The sequence below is a fragment of the Maniola hyperantus genome, chromosome 12, assembly GCF_902806685.2.
Source record: "Maniola hyperantus chromosome 12, iAphHyp1.2, whole genome shotgun sequence".
Lineage (NCBI taxonomy): Eukaryota > Metazoa > Arthropoda > Insecta > Lepidoptera > Nymphalidae > Maniola > Maniola hyperantus.
The window spans coordinates 14,289,018-14,302,907 of NC_048547.1; the positions used below are offsets into that span (position 1 = coordinate 14,289,018).

At 35.7% G+C, this 13,890-nt stretch overlaps 1 non-coding gene across 1 annotated transcript; it reads left to right on the forward strand.

Moving 5' to 3' along the window:
- Positions 1 to 481: 481 nt before the first annotated feature.
- TRNAG-GCC (transfer RNA glycine (anticodon GCC)) lies at positions 482 to 552 on the forward strand. The gene has a single exon. It is a non-coding gene; the product is annotated as a tRNA-Gly (tRNA).
- The last annotated feature ends 13,338 nt before the right edge of the window (positions 553 to 13,890 follow it).

Consider the following 13,890-nt stretch of genomic DNA (forward strand, 5'->3'; position numbering starts at 1 on the left):
CGAAAGTGTGTTTGTTTGTTGGTTTGTTGGTATGTCCATCAATCACGTCGCAACGGAGTAACGGAACGACGTGATTTTTTGCATGGGTATAGTTAAAGACCTGGAGAATGACATAGGGTACATATCCCGGGAAATTAAGAGTTCCCACGGGATTTTTAAAAACCTAAAGCATACGAAGTCGCCGGCATCAGCTGGTATATAATATGTATTAGGTTAATATTAGTATTAGTTAGGCACTTTAAAACAAATTATTATTGAAAGTTGAAACGTGCTGTTAACAGCAAAATATTGCTGCATAACTCATCAGATTGCTTCAGGTCACTGACCGCTCATATCGATAGATGCGCGTACGCAAGTGGACGTCACGAAATTCCACTTTCACGCAATACTCATCTTCCCTAGCAACGCTTTTGAGTACATATTCCTATGTACTTGTGTTATAGTTTATCTAGTAAAAGGTAATTTTGTATTACAAGTATAAGCATCGGTGGTTCAGTGGTAGAATGCTCGCCTGCCACGCGGGCGGCCCGGGTTCGATTCCCGGCCGATGCAAGACACTTTTTACAACTTTTTACCATTTTTAATGATTTTATTTAATGAAATATTTATCGTCTACTAGCTCATGCCCGCTACTTTGTCTGCGAGGGTATAAAAGTCATGAAATAACGTGGTAACTCTAATTTTCTGGACTAAAAATAGCCTATGTCATTTTATTATTGTAAACATCGGTATATCGATAATCGGTTCTTGAATAATCGGAGAATCGGTTTTTTAATTCTACCTATCATCATCATAATGATCAACCCATTGCCGGCTCACTACAGAGCACGGGTCTCCTCTCAGAGTGAGAAAGGTTTTGGCCATAGTCTACCACGCTGGCCATGTGCGGATTGGTAGACTTCACACACCTTTGATAACATTATGGAGAACTGTCAAGCATGCAGGTTTCCTCACGATGTTTTCCTTCACCGTTAAAACAAGTGATATTTAATTACTTAAAACGCACATAACTCCGAAAAGTTGGAGTTGGAATTGTACCTATAGTAGAATTTAAAAAAATCTGCTTTTTTGGTTAATCATTTCATACCTAACTAATTTTGCATCGTTTTGCAAGAACTGTACCCGTAGTACAAGATTTTACGTCTCACCAAACCAAACCAAATTCGAGAGTCGAAATACTTCCGCGTTACAGTAAACTGGATCTTAAAAGCCTTGTTTTAAAGCTCAAGTTTGTCTACACTTCTACAGCCAGCGCTCCAAGCCGAAACATTGCGAATTTAAAATCAGTGGCATTGAATATTTGACTTCAATTCAAGGCTGTTTAGGTCCATTTTACTGTAACGCGGAAATATTTCGACTCTCGAATTTGGTTTCGTTTGGTGAGACGTAAAATCTTGTACTACGGGTACAGTACACTCATGTTTATTAGAATAGTTCTTGTGTTAATTTAAGCGCTACACATGGATATTACTTAAGTGCCTATATGGGTTCTCTGTCAGGCTACGGAACCCTAAAAAGGTATAAATCCCCGTCAGGTATAAAAGCTTACAAATGATTTAGCGGTGACCGGGAAATAACCCGATTACCGGTACAATTCTCACGTACAAAATCGACTGTGGCACGCTAAAGGGAGAACTATCGGTATTGGCACCGATTCTAAGCACAACCTAATTTTAGAGTATTCGCGCCCTCTTCTTACTATTGTATTATGAAAAGGACAGAAGCAGTTTGACATTTCTAAATTTAATTTTTAGATTAGATTTTAGCACGCACTCGCGAACCTACTGTTTAAATTTGTATTGTGCACTAAAATTTAGAGTCTTTAAATGTGAAAGTCATGTTCCGTTCCTTTTTTAGCATTAGTAAAAAGAAAAGGATGCAGATACTCTAAATTTAGTTTAGAGAGAGACTAGAGAATCGGATTGACCACTTCTCAGCAACGCCCTCTGTAGTCTGTACCCTTGGACGATCTAACCTAAGGACGCGCCTCGCATGATTATTCCCCTCTGTCAATAGTAATGGATTTTTAATCCACTGCGTTTATAAACACTGTTTGCGGAATCGATTTTGTCATTGTCAGAATCGTTTTCGATGTGTGACGACGTCTTACACGCTGGGTGAAAAATGCCTGTTTGTGCCGTTAGTGAGTGCAAGAACAAATCAAACACATCAAATTTACAAAAAGATGGAATTTCATTTCATAAGTAAGTATTTTTGGTGTAATAAACGCTTTCTATAAATTAAATTACATAAATTATTATAATAAAATAACAATCGAGAACTTTACCGATTCAGTAATTGAGTACGTAATAATTCGGTAGAAACGAGTCACACTCCTCACGAGACTATATTTTGTTTTTTCTAAACAATTGCAACCCTCGATATATACAAATTAGGTTAAAATTTGAATACGCGTGAACAGCATGAAATTACGTAGTAGTAAAAATAACACTAGTCTCGTGGGAAGTGCGGTATACTATAGACGGAGAGCCAGCGCTCAAAAAACTGTTTGAATTTACTAAGGCTAATTTTTTGCGCATACTGACCAGCTCTGTCCCCATATTCTGCTGACTAACCATTACAACTTTTATTTATATGCAATATACAAGTTATATAACAATTTTCAGCCTTAGTAAATTCATTTTATTACCTCGCAGGTACGACACCTTTGATAGCGCACCTGAGTCACTGTTCTCAGGTTCACTTGACTGACCGCAGTATGTTTGTGTACGCAACCATTCTAATGAACTATATAAAAATTAGCCTTAGTAAATTCAAACAGTATTTTGGGTCCTGGCTCTCCGTCTATAGTATACCGCACTCCCCACGAGACTATAGTGTTATTTTTACAAAATTTTTCAGTATTAGATTTAATTGCATAGGACATAAGGTTCGATTTTTAAGAATCATGTGATAGTGATTGCGGTTAGATTATCGATATCGATGAAAACATTTTCTTTATTATTAACGACTAAATTACCGTCTTCAAGTCAAGTAAAGAATAGTTATTATTAATTACCACAATTTTTTCGCTACCTATACTTGTAATAAAACTAGTCGATTTCTGTGATTTCACGTACTTAATACATTAAAAAAAATATTAAAGCAACGCAATTTTAGTGATAGGCGCGAAACGGGGTAGGGTGTCTCTGAACTGGGTAATATGTAGCTAAAAGGTGTACCTTTCTCAAGGATGAGGATTAGGTAATAATTTATCATAATCGTTTTATTTTTACAGATTTCGATATTTTTACAGAGAGAATCGCCAAGAATATACATAACATTAACCTAATGGTAAATAATGACGTGTTAAAAATAGAAGAGGCCACCGTGTGTGTTTACTAATTTATTTTCATAGTATCATATCTGTCTTATGGAATTTTGCTGTGGGGTAAAAGCGCCTGCCGCTTATTGAGAAAATTTTTGCATTGCTAATTTGTAAGGGCAATACGTGTAATATTTAATAACTTACATTTAATTTTTTTGGACAAAGAGTACACCATATTGGAATTACCATGTAAACCCAATGCGCAATAAATAAATGATTGATTGGAAAGAAAAAAACATTTTATTGATTGATATACCTACTAATTATGTTTGGTAGGCTTTTGCGCGGTCAGGTTTATTTTGTATTATATAATAATATAAGTCATTAACTTGGACGATCTAACCTAGATTAGAACGTCCAAGGTCATTAATAAGCACATTTTCACTATCGAAATTTTAAATGAAAATTTCGTTATATAAAAAAATACAAAAGATTAAAAATGATATAAAATAAGTAAAAAAGTATGTGCATATTTTTTAAATATATATTTTTCTTATTTTTACGTTGCATTATTAGTTTTTGGGATAATTACCTATTAAGTGAGGTGAATGTATGCAAGAATACGCTACGCTGACCAAACACTGGTTTTAAGTAATTAAATACGAGTAATAAATTCTTACTTCTACTTTTGTTTCTGAAAAACTATCGATATATTTTAAAATATCGATACGGTAGCATCGCAAATCAATTTGACTGTCTTACACTCGTAATGTCTTTGTATGTTGATGTATATAACTTATTAGTGTGCGTAAAATGTAGTAGTGTTGAAGATTTAGATATGTGTGTGTTAATAATGACACAAAACTTTGTTAAGTGAGTGTGTCAAGTTGTCTATGTAGTGTTTCCTCGTCCCGCACCAAAAGTGACAGAAATTTTTATTCGTAATATTAGGCGCGTTACAAGTCCATAGGTTAGATCGTCCAAGTCTGTACCTATAGTTTAGTTTTCCTCATTTTATTTAAAAGGTAAACAAGTAACTTTTTGCTGAAATGCGTGAGAGGCGCACTATGTACGCGGCCCATACGATCTAATTTAATTTGTTACCATAAACTGACAATGAAACCATGATAACAGCGAAAAACCTAACTCAAGAAGGCTTAAAGCACCGGGAAAATCGAGAAGGTTTCTGCGATTTCTTTATCTTATATGCAAACTAAAGAGATCTAAAGTACCTACTAGGTAATACGTTAGTACTATTATTTATATTCTTTTTTTTTTTTTTTTTTTTTTATTCAGATACAAGTTAGCCCTTGACTGCAATCTCACCTGGTGGTAAATGATGATGCAGTCTAAAATGATAGCGGGCTAACCTGGAAGGGGTATGGCAGTTTTTGTTAAACCCATACCCCTTTAATTTCTACACGGCATCATACCGGAACGCTAAATCACTTGGCAACACGGCTTTGCCGGTAGGGTGGTAACTAGCCACGGCCGAAGCCTCCCACCAGACCAGACCAGAAATTTAGAAATTATAAAATTCCAAACCCCTGCCAGGAATCGAACCCGGGACCTCCCACTATTAAGACCACAGCGCTCACCACTGCGCCAGGGAGGTCGTCAACAATTCTGTGGTAATACACACAAGATGGATCACTATTCCGAACGAAAATTTTTGCTGGCTGCAAATCGTTTTTAACCTCCGCCAACACAAACAAGGAGAGTGCCATAGGCTACCTTTTATCCCGGAAAATTTAGGAGTTCCCACGGAATTTTCAAAAACCTAAATCCACGCGGACGAAGTACGGAACAAGTATTTCTATAATAATATATTTAATAAACACACTTTAGTGATTTCAATTTTGCAAATGTAGGAGCTGCGGTCGCGCGCGTACGAGTGAAATTCATAAACAAGTGAAATTAAACAGCGGCAATAAATTCCGGGTGCGCGCGAAATGTAAATGCAACGGTAACAATAATTTCCGGCGAGCGGAGTCGGGCGCATAAATATGTACGTGCACTTTCCTGTTTCGCGCCCAGGCTATTGTTTTGTGAGTTTCGCGCGGAAATTCGCGCATTATTCGCGCATTATTCCCCAAATCCGAGAGGTGTTTTAAATGTTTTGCTTATACAGGAATTAATTAAAATACTGCATTTTGATGCAAACTTTACTTGAGTGTAGTTATTATTATTATTATTTATTTATTTATTATTTAATTAGAACGGCCATAAAGCCAATTACACTAATTAAACTACGAGTAAAAACTAACATAAACATACATACAAAAATTGTTAAAATTATAAATTTTAAAAAGCAAAATTATAAATTTTCACAAAAGTGCAAAATCTGACCCATTAGGTCAGCCCATTTGTCAGCAAATATGTCACAGCGAGAGGACTCCTTCAGCAGCGCGTTGAGCGCAGCCAAATTAATTTGTTTAAAATGATCGATTAGTTTGCAAAATAATAACGTATGTAAGTAATACCACAAGAGTGAGCATGTGGTCATAGTAATTAACGTAGATAGAGTAATTTTTTTTTTTTTAATTCAGATACAAGTTAGTCCTTGACTGCAATCTCACCTGATGGTAAGTGATGATGCAGTCTAAGACGATAGCGGGCTAACCTGGAAGGCAGTTTTTATTAAACCCGTACCCCTTTGGTTTCTACACGGCATCGTACCGGAACGCTAAATTGCTTGGCGGCACGTCTTTGCCGGTAGGGTGGTAACTAGCCACGGCCGAAGCCTCCCACCAGACCAGACCAGAAATTTAGAAATTATAAAATTCCAAACCCCTGCCAGGAATCGAACCCGGGACCTCCCACTAATAAGACCACAGCGCTCACGACTGCGCCAGGGAGGTCGTCAGTCGTCGTCAGTAATAAAGCTAGATAAAGGAACGTTTGCTTTCTCATTCACACTAAAAAGAGAGCACAGATAAAGTAACTAATGTGATAAACAGAGACGCAGCTAACCTATTTTTGTCCCTTATCGTGTAACCGATTTTTTTCAAGAATACATACAAATAATGCAACTTAATGCAAAACAAACTTTGAGAATTCGTGGCGTCATTGTATTTCTCATTAGTTATTTACTTGTTTTCATATAAAAACGTTTAAATAATGTTAAGCCTCAATAGCTCAACCGGTAAAGGAGTGGACTGAAAACCGAAAGTTCAACGGCTTAAACCCCGCCCGTTGCACTATTGTGGTACCTACTCCTAGCACAAGCCTGACGCTTAGTTGGAGAGGAAAGGGTAATATTAGACATTTAACATGGCTAATTTTTTTTTTTTTTTAAATGTCGTGTACATCGTTACGTCGTGCTATCGCTATCTCATACGCGGTTACACAGTTCTTTAATCTAACTTTTTTACTCAATTTACGGTAATTATTAATTCGTGCAACGCGCTCTTGAAAAGGAGATAGCGAATTTGTAGAGCATTCTCTCTGTTGTTGAGACCGACAAAAGTGTATGAGTGACAGAGGCAACGCTCTACAAAGTCGAAATGTCATTCAAGGCCGATGTACATTACTTTCTGCCGCGTACTCGTAAAGTCCGCTAGCCCCATAGCAAGTTGTTCCACTAAACGAAACAACAAAAGGGTCACAAGTACAAAGCGTTACCTTTCCTCGTAACTGGAACAAGCTCAGTACAAGCGGTCCCTCGGGCCCACTTGCACTGCTCGCTGCGGATCGCTACACGTTTACACTTCTCGTTAACCTGGGGATATTAACTGCTTGATTGCTACACTGTGTTACTCTTACTACCTACTGTAACTACTCTTGTGAATTACCTAGTTCATGTCTTAGAGAACCCTAGAGAATTATATGCGGATGAGGTCGATAATATAAACAATTTAAAGAAGAAAATAGGTCTATCACCCCGTCGTAGGAATATCTCATTTGTGAGGATCGTAATCCCTTTCCAGTAATTATATTATAGTCACAGCTTATAGATCCCCAGACACTCGGTTTTTTTTTTAATTTATAGACTATCGCTTGGCTGCAATCAGACCTGGTGGCAAGTGATGATGCAGCCTAAGATGGAGCGCGCTTGCCTAGAAGATGCCTATTCACTCTCGACTTGAAGGTACCCATATTTTAATTGGAGGCGAAAACTGATTATAAACAACTTAACCTCCAATCCGGGTTTATTAGTCTTGGGATGACCCTAATATGAATCAAACGCAGTTCCAATGTCCACAGTCTTATATTCAGGTACACTTGTCACATCCACTTAGTTTATATCTAGCTTAATTAATCACCTAGTACTTATATCTCCCTTAATTACTTTTATATCGTCCCTCTTTTTACTCCCGCGCGCTGTCACACCTCCACTGACGGGTGACAGATGCCAGGTTTTCTGTGTTGCCCACAGTCGTCCATCCTGCTCCAGATATGTCCCCATATCTGACCACTCGGCCTTCCAACCGAGGGTAATGCCCTCATACCCATAACTCAATAGGAGCAACATAGAATACCTTAATATTATAATTAATATGATTAGTATAATAATTCCTCTAACAGATCAAAGCTAACATTGTTAGATTTAACAAGTGCACAAAACAAGTGCCAATGAGACCTACAAAATACTGGTATCAATAATCATTATGTACATTGCAATCAACATCTGTAAGTCTAATTCTTATAAATACACAACAAATCACACTGAGATAAGTAAATAGTAAATACTATAAGTCATTCTGATTTAAGCTTGATATTAAGAAAATTCTATAATCTAGTTATTGTTAGTGATATACGTATACAACCAATTCACAATAGTATAATCAAATATTGAAATCAACACAATTTATGTTAATACTTAATACAAGGAAATTATAGTGAAATCAATAATTTAATTTTTAAATATTATTATGAACTACATATTCTTCAAGTTTGTATTTGTATTTAGTAATACGTGAATAAATATTTGCATGGCAAATGTGGCAATACTAATTATGAGAATTATAAAACATCTTTGGTAAATTGCATTTAAAGCGAATAAAATATAATCAAACTTAAACAAAACAACAACGAGGAAAGAAAAGAAGGATGGTGAATTATCACCAACTTGAATTCTGAGTGCTAAGTACTCTATGATTTTAAACCATGTCACTGTCAGTTTTCAATTAAAGTAAGTTTGTTTGCCCTTTCCTTCTTACCACTGTAATGACATGAATTCTAATCCTACATAATGCTCTAATGCAACACAAATACAATATTTTCACTAGTATAAACATTTTAAGAGATATGGTAAGTGTTGTTGGATCCCATTGACCATTACTAACACTTTATACAAAATTAATCACAAAGTTCTACAATATACCAATGAACCTAACTACTTCTGTAGACATCATAATTTCTTTAAACTTAAAAATAAATTAAAAGAATATCTTATAATCTAATGTTCTCATACAATTGATAAATATTTGATATGAGTTGACCTTGATTATAATGTCTTTGTAGTGTTTCATGAATTACCAATTTGACTATCGTGAATTGACATTTAATTATTCTCAAGTGGTACCTACTGATTGACACCGTTGAAAAAAATAATAATATTACAATATAAGTATGTAACGTAAAACAAATAATAAGAAAACCATATGCCAATCTTTAATTGAATCTTTATATGAATAATGATTGTAAAATAATTTTGCAGACCAGAAAGGCAGAGAAGTACTAAGATCGAAACAAACCACAATGTATTCTAAGGAGACCCCAATAATCATATTATAATAATATAATATAATATATTTATTTATTTAATAATAATATAATATATTTATTTATTTAAACAACTCAGTACAGTAATCAACTCTCTGGAATCCTGACCCCTAAACTAGGAAATCCCGTGTCTTAGGGGCCAGTGCCTTCCCAAACATAATTTGAATAGTTAATAATTTACAGCTAGGTATTACAACTATATAAAATAAATAAATCAACAAAACACAAGGTTAAAGCGTGAAACAAACCATGGGACGCGTCCGTAAGCTATGGCTAAGAACCGCGATTGTAATATTATTTCAGAAATTTAAAGAAACATGAATCCACTAATTGATAATGATACACAGTACAGATCACTATGAGATCTACAATGTGCACAATGTAATCCTATATTTTCAAATAACTGAGACGACTGCCTCTGACTCTATCTCGATTGTAGTACAACAAATACTATTATTAATATAACAAAATAAGTCACAATTATGTTAGCCAAGGTATTATTGTATTATTATAAACTCGTTACCCGTGATGCCCCATATCATCCTTGCACTAGGGGTAGATGCATGCATAACTGTGTCTACCATAAGCCCCGTAAGTGCGATAGAGAGCGCAACAGACGGCGTTTTGTTGCCCCATTTTATTGTCTCGCAAGCAACGAGTCCTTGATGGCACTATAGACTTAATTGATGTAACATACAATAAAATCTGATTTCTGGAAACTTCCATTCTTGTACATTCTTGAGCGCGTAAGGACGAACGATGCCAGAGACCCTCGTCCTCTTATGATAATATGGTTAACTTGAACACGGTGATTGAGGACAGACAGCACCCAACGCTGCACCAACCCAGCGTCATGCTGAGCCGTGAATTGCTGCATCGGTCACCGTTGCTTGTCTCGTGTCAGTGTGTGACAAATGAATGACAAAGATGTAGGAAATTATTTCGTGATACATTGGTGTACTTATACGCTTTGGTAACATATCAACGATCCATACATTAATACCTAGCGAGTGAAGTAAGCAAGCCTTCGTGCGCGAACTGCTTATATAGTCTATTGGAATATATGTTACTTGAAATAGTATTTAAGAATTTGCTCTGTACTGTGCTGTTTCCACCAAACATCAACGTAATACAATGAGTGACTGCGAAGATGTACATTAACATGAACCGATATTTAGCATTTACAATCAGCATGTCATTTTAGATCTACTTTAAAGGGTCTATACAACTTCTACTACGTACCGAATTCAGCAAGACATAATTAATATATTATTACTGAATACGTCCATTATAAGAACTTTAATTTGAATTTAAGTAACCCTTGAACATTAGTATCTGCTAGAACAGGTAAAGTGATTTCCAACCATGATATCTACTTCTGTACCCCTATTCTGTAGATAAATCTATTATTATTAATAAAAAGGATACACCCTTTCCACTTGCCGACCGAGTTTGTCTGCTTGTTTTCCATCAACTTAACTGGACTCCCTCTTGTCACCATCGCGACCCGATCAGTTGCTGAAGTTCATACTGAAGATCACCGTCCACTCGCATCGGGATTATCGAATCAGGTTTTACCAGACTATTATTGTTCGTCATTTTTCAGACGCTTCGTCAGCCGTTTTCCAATTCGTTTGTTGGTTCTTACTAGGACCAGCTTTTGTCACCGGAATACGATCCATTGTTTACGTTAGTATTGCCACCTTCCATTTGTCATTCTTGATTCCTTATTCTTAGGTTTATATTATAGTCAATGCTGCCCTCCTTTGGCACGATTGCTACAAAATCTAAAATTTCCACTTGCTGTATGTCACAATTGGGACATGAATTAAATTTTCCAATAACAATATGTCTCATTTGGAACATATAAAATAGACAACCTTTGACACAATTGGGACAAGGTATATTACATAAACTATTCTCAGCAATTACCGCTTATCACACCAGGAATAAGTCCATACATAAGTCGGTATTCTTTTCTCTCATTTGCCGGTTGGTTCATCATAAAATATTCTCAGGAATAACCGCTTATCACACCAGGAATAAATCCATACATAAGTCGGTATTCTTTTCAACTATTCTCAGGAATCACCGCTTATCGCACCAGGAATAAGTTCATACATAAGTCGGTATTCGTTTCCCTGATTTGCTTGTTAGGTTATCATAAAATACTCTCAAGAATCACCGCTTATCACACCAGGAATAAATCCATACATAAGTCGGTATTCTTCTCTCTTATTTGCTCGTTAGGTTATCATAAAATACTCTCAAGAATCACCGCTTATCACACCAGGAATGAATCCATACATAAGTCGGTATTCTTTTCAACTATTCTCAGGAATCACCGCTTATCGCACCAGGAATAAGTCCATACATAAGTCGGTATTCGTTTCCCTTATTTGCTTGTTAGGTTATCATAAAATACTCTCAAGAATCACCGCTTATCACACCAGGAATAAGTCCATACATAAGTCGGTATTCTTCTCTCTTATTTGCTCCTTAGGTTATCATAAAATACTCTCAAGAATCACCGCTTATCACACTAGGAATAAGTCCATACATAAGTCGGTATTCTTTTCAGATATTCTCAGGAATCACCGCTTATCGCACCAGGAGTAAGTCCATACATAAGTCGGTATTCATTTCTAATATTCTCAGGGATCACCGCTTATCACACCAGGACTCAGTCCATACATAAGTCGGTATCCTTTTCTCTCATTCACTGGTTGTCAGTTTGTTTAGAGTCTAAAAATAATAATCACATTTATAACAATGACACGTTATATCATAACAATATTAAACACCATTTTTTTTTTTAGCCACCAGAAGCGATTATTTGTGTACAGTCAATAGAATGAATATTATAGTGTCAACGGTTATGGCAAACCCGCTAAGTGTTTGCTCCCTTAATACCTCATTTGATTAATCTTCTTCTTAATTTGCTTTATGGCTTTTAGTAATTTGATTAATGATTTGAAAGACTAGTTATCGAGACTACTGAACTCAATACTCAAATCGATATTCTCAACGATTTGTGGAGTATCTACAGTACTAAACATCTTTAGTTCACCGTGGGCTCTACCGCGGTTGTTTGACAGCTACAATGTCACGATCGCAATCATCTCTGATTGGTTAATGCTCGCTCACTATTGGCCACAATGCATTGTTGCAACAAGAATCGCACAAATTCAGCCAATCAGAACAATAATGATTGATGCAGGTTTTAGACAATCGCCCTACGTGTAATGTCTGCAAGTGATAATAATTGTGCAACTCGTTTGAAATTTTAATATAATTTAAGGGCACACACACAAGAGAGCAATCCGTCTTTTGTTTATAATAATTATATTAATAATTTATTTATTTAGTAAAAATATGCATCTCATAAGCTCCTTTTTCCAAAGTCAAATAGCTAGTCAAAATTTGGGCAGTAAAAGTAGGGAATCCGTTTCTCCACTATTTATCCGATGGGGCTTGCAAGGTTAAGATTTACACTTCTCTGTATACTGACAATTTCATTTCTTATTTCAGATCTAAACCTAAGTCAGAGATCGAATTATTCGTGTATTATTTATACCCGATAAACAACGATATGATAAAATTATGTGTTAGTAGGCTATATAAAGAAATACAACAGTCCAGACCCTGTAATACATAACATTGCCACCAGTGGCGTGCACAGAGTTCGAAGCCAGGGTAAGCATTAGTAAGATAGGCCTTAGATACACCTTATATAGACCTACTGAATGGCAGGTCATAAAGAAAAATGGGCACTGGTCATTTCAACTAGGGTAAGCAGTACTTTTATGCCTCTATGAATTGCACGCCACTGATTGCCACAGTCATTGCCACTTCATTTAATAACACCTTCGTAACTCTCTTTTGTTATTAGAGACACATGTTTCAAAGTTTCCTTTACTCGTACATAAAAATTGAACTTCGTAACTTAGTATTTCTTTCGAATTTCTATTATTACAGCAGATAGTATCATCTATTAAGTTGGTAAGCCAATCCAATAATAACAACAGTAAATATGATGTACTTGGTAGTTAACCTGTTGTTCAGTGCGTGTTTTTCCGAGGTAGTAAGTACCTAAAGGCTTTGATTTATGATAGCAGATTGTACAACAAGGGCACCAAACAAGCCACTTGAGCAGAGTTATAAACACTGCTTTTCACTTCGATTGCGAGGAAATGTAACAATAATATTACTATAAGTACATATCTATAGATTGATCGAAAAGAGTAGGGATTAAATGAGGGTGCTGTAATGAGTTTGTAGGTATAGGTCGCAACCTCAATACAAGTGCAAAAGTTCACTGGCACCATAGAAATTACATACATTCTTTCTCATCCATATGTCATTCAGAGAGACTGTTGTTTACCTATAAATACCTTGTGCATAACAGCATGAAACGCACTTTAGTCCTCTTATAGCCAGCGTAAAATAGAACCTTACGAGCATGAGAAGTGGAAACGTATTTTTATTTTATTATTATTGTTATTTTCCGAATTCTAAAAATCACGAATGCATGTCATCTATTAGTATAAGAGGATGTCAGCCACTAGTGACTTTATATGAATGTGATAGCCCATATAATTTTACCTTTTTAATTATAAAACTCTAAGAACATTTGAAAGAACCACTGTTATGCTGATAAATAAATATTTTAATTCAATTCCATTTATTTATTTTCATCTGATCTGATCAGTTAAATTCACTTTAGGTTAATATAATAATGATTCAATTCATTTTCCTTTCATAACCTCACCTCTCCTTAAATGGTAGTTGCAGCCAATGTAATTTATAATTTTCACAAGGGTGAGCAAGCGGAACAAAAGTACATACTAGCACTTAATATAAATTTTATTGGTATAAGAATCAAATAAAATTCC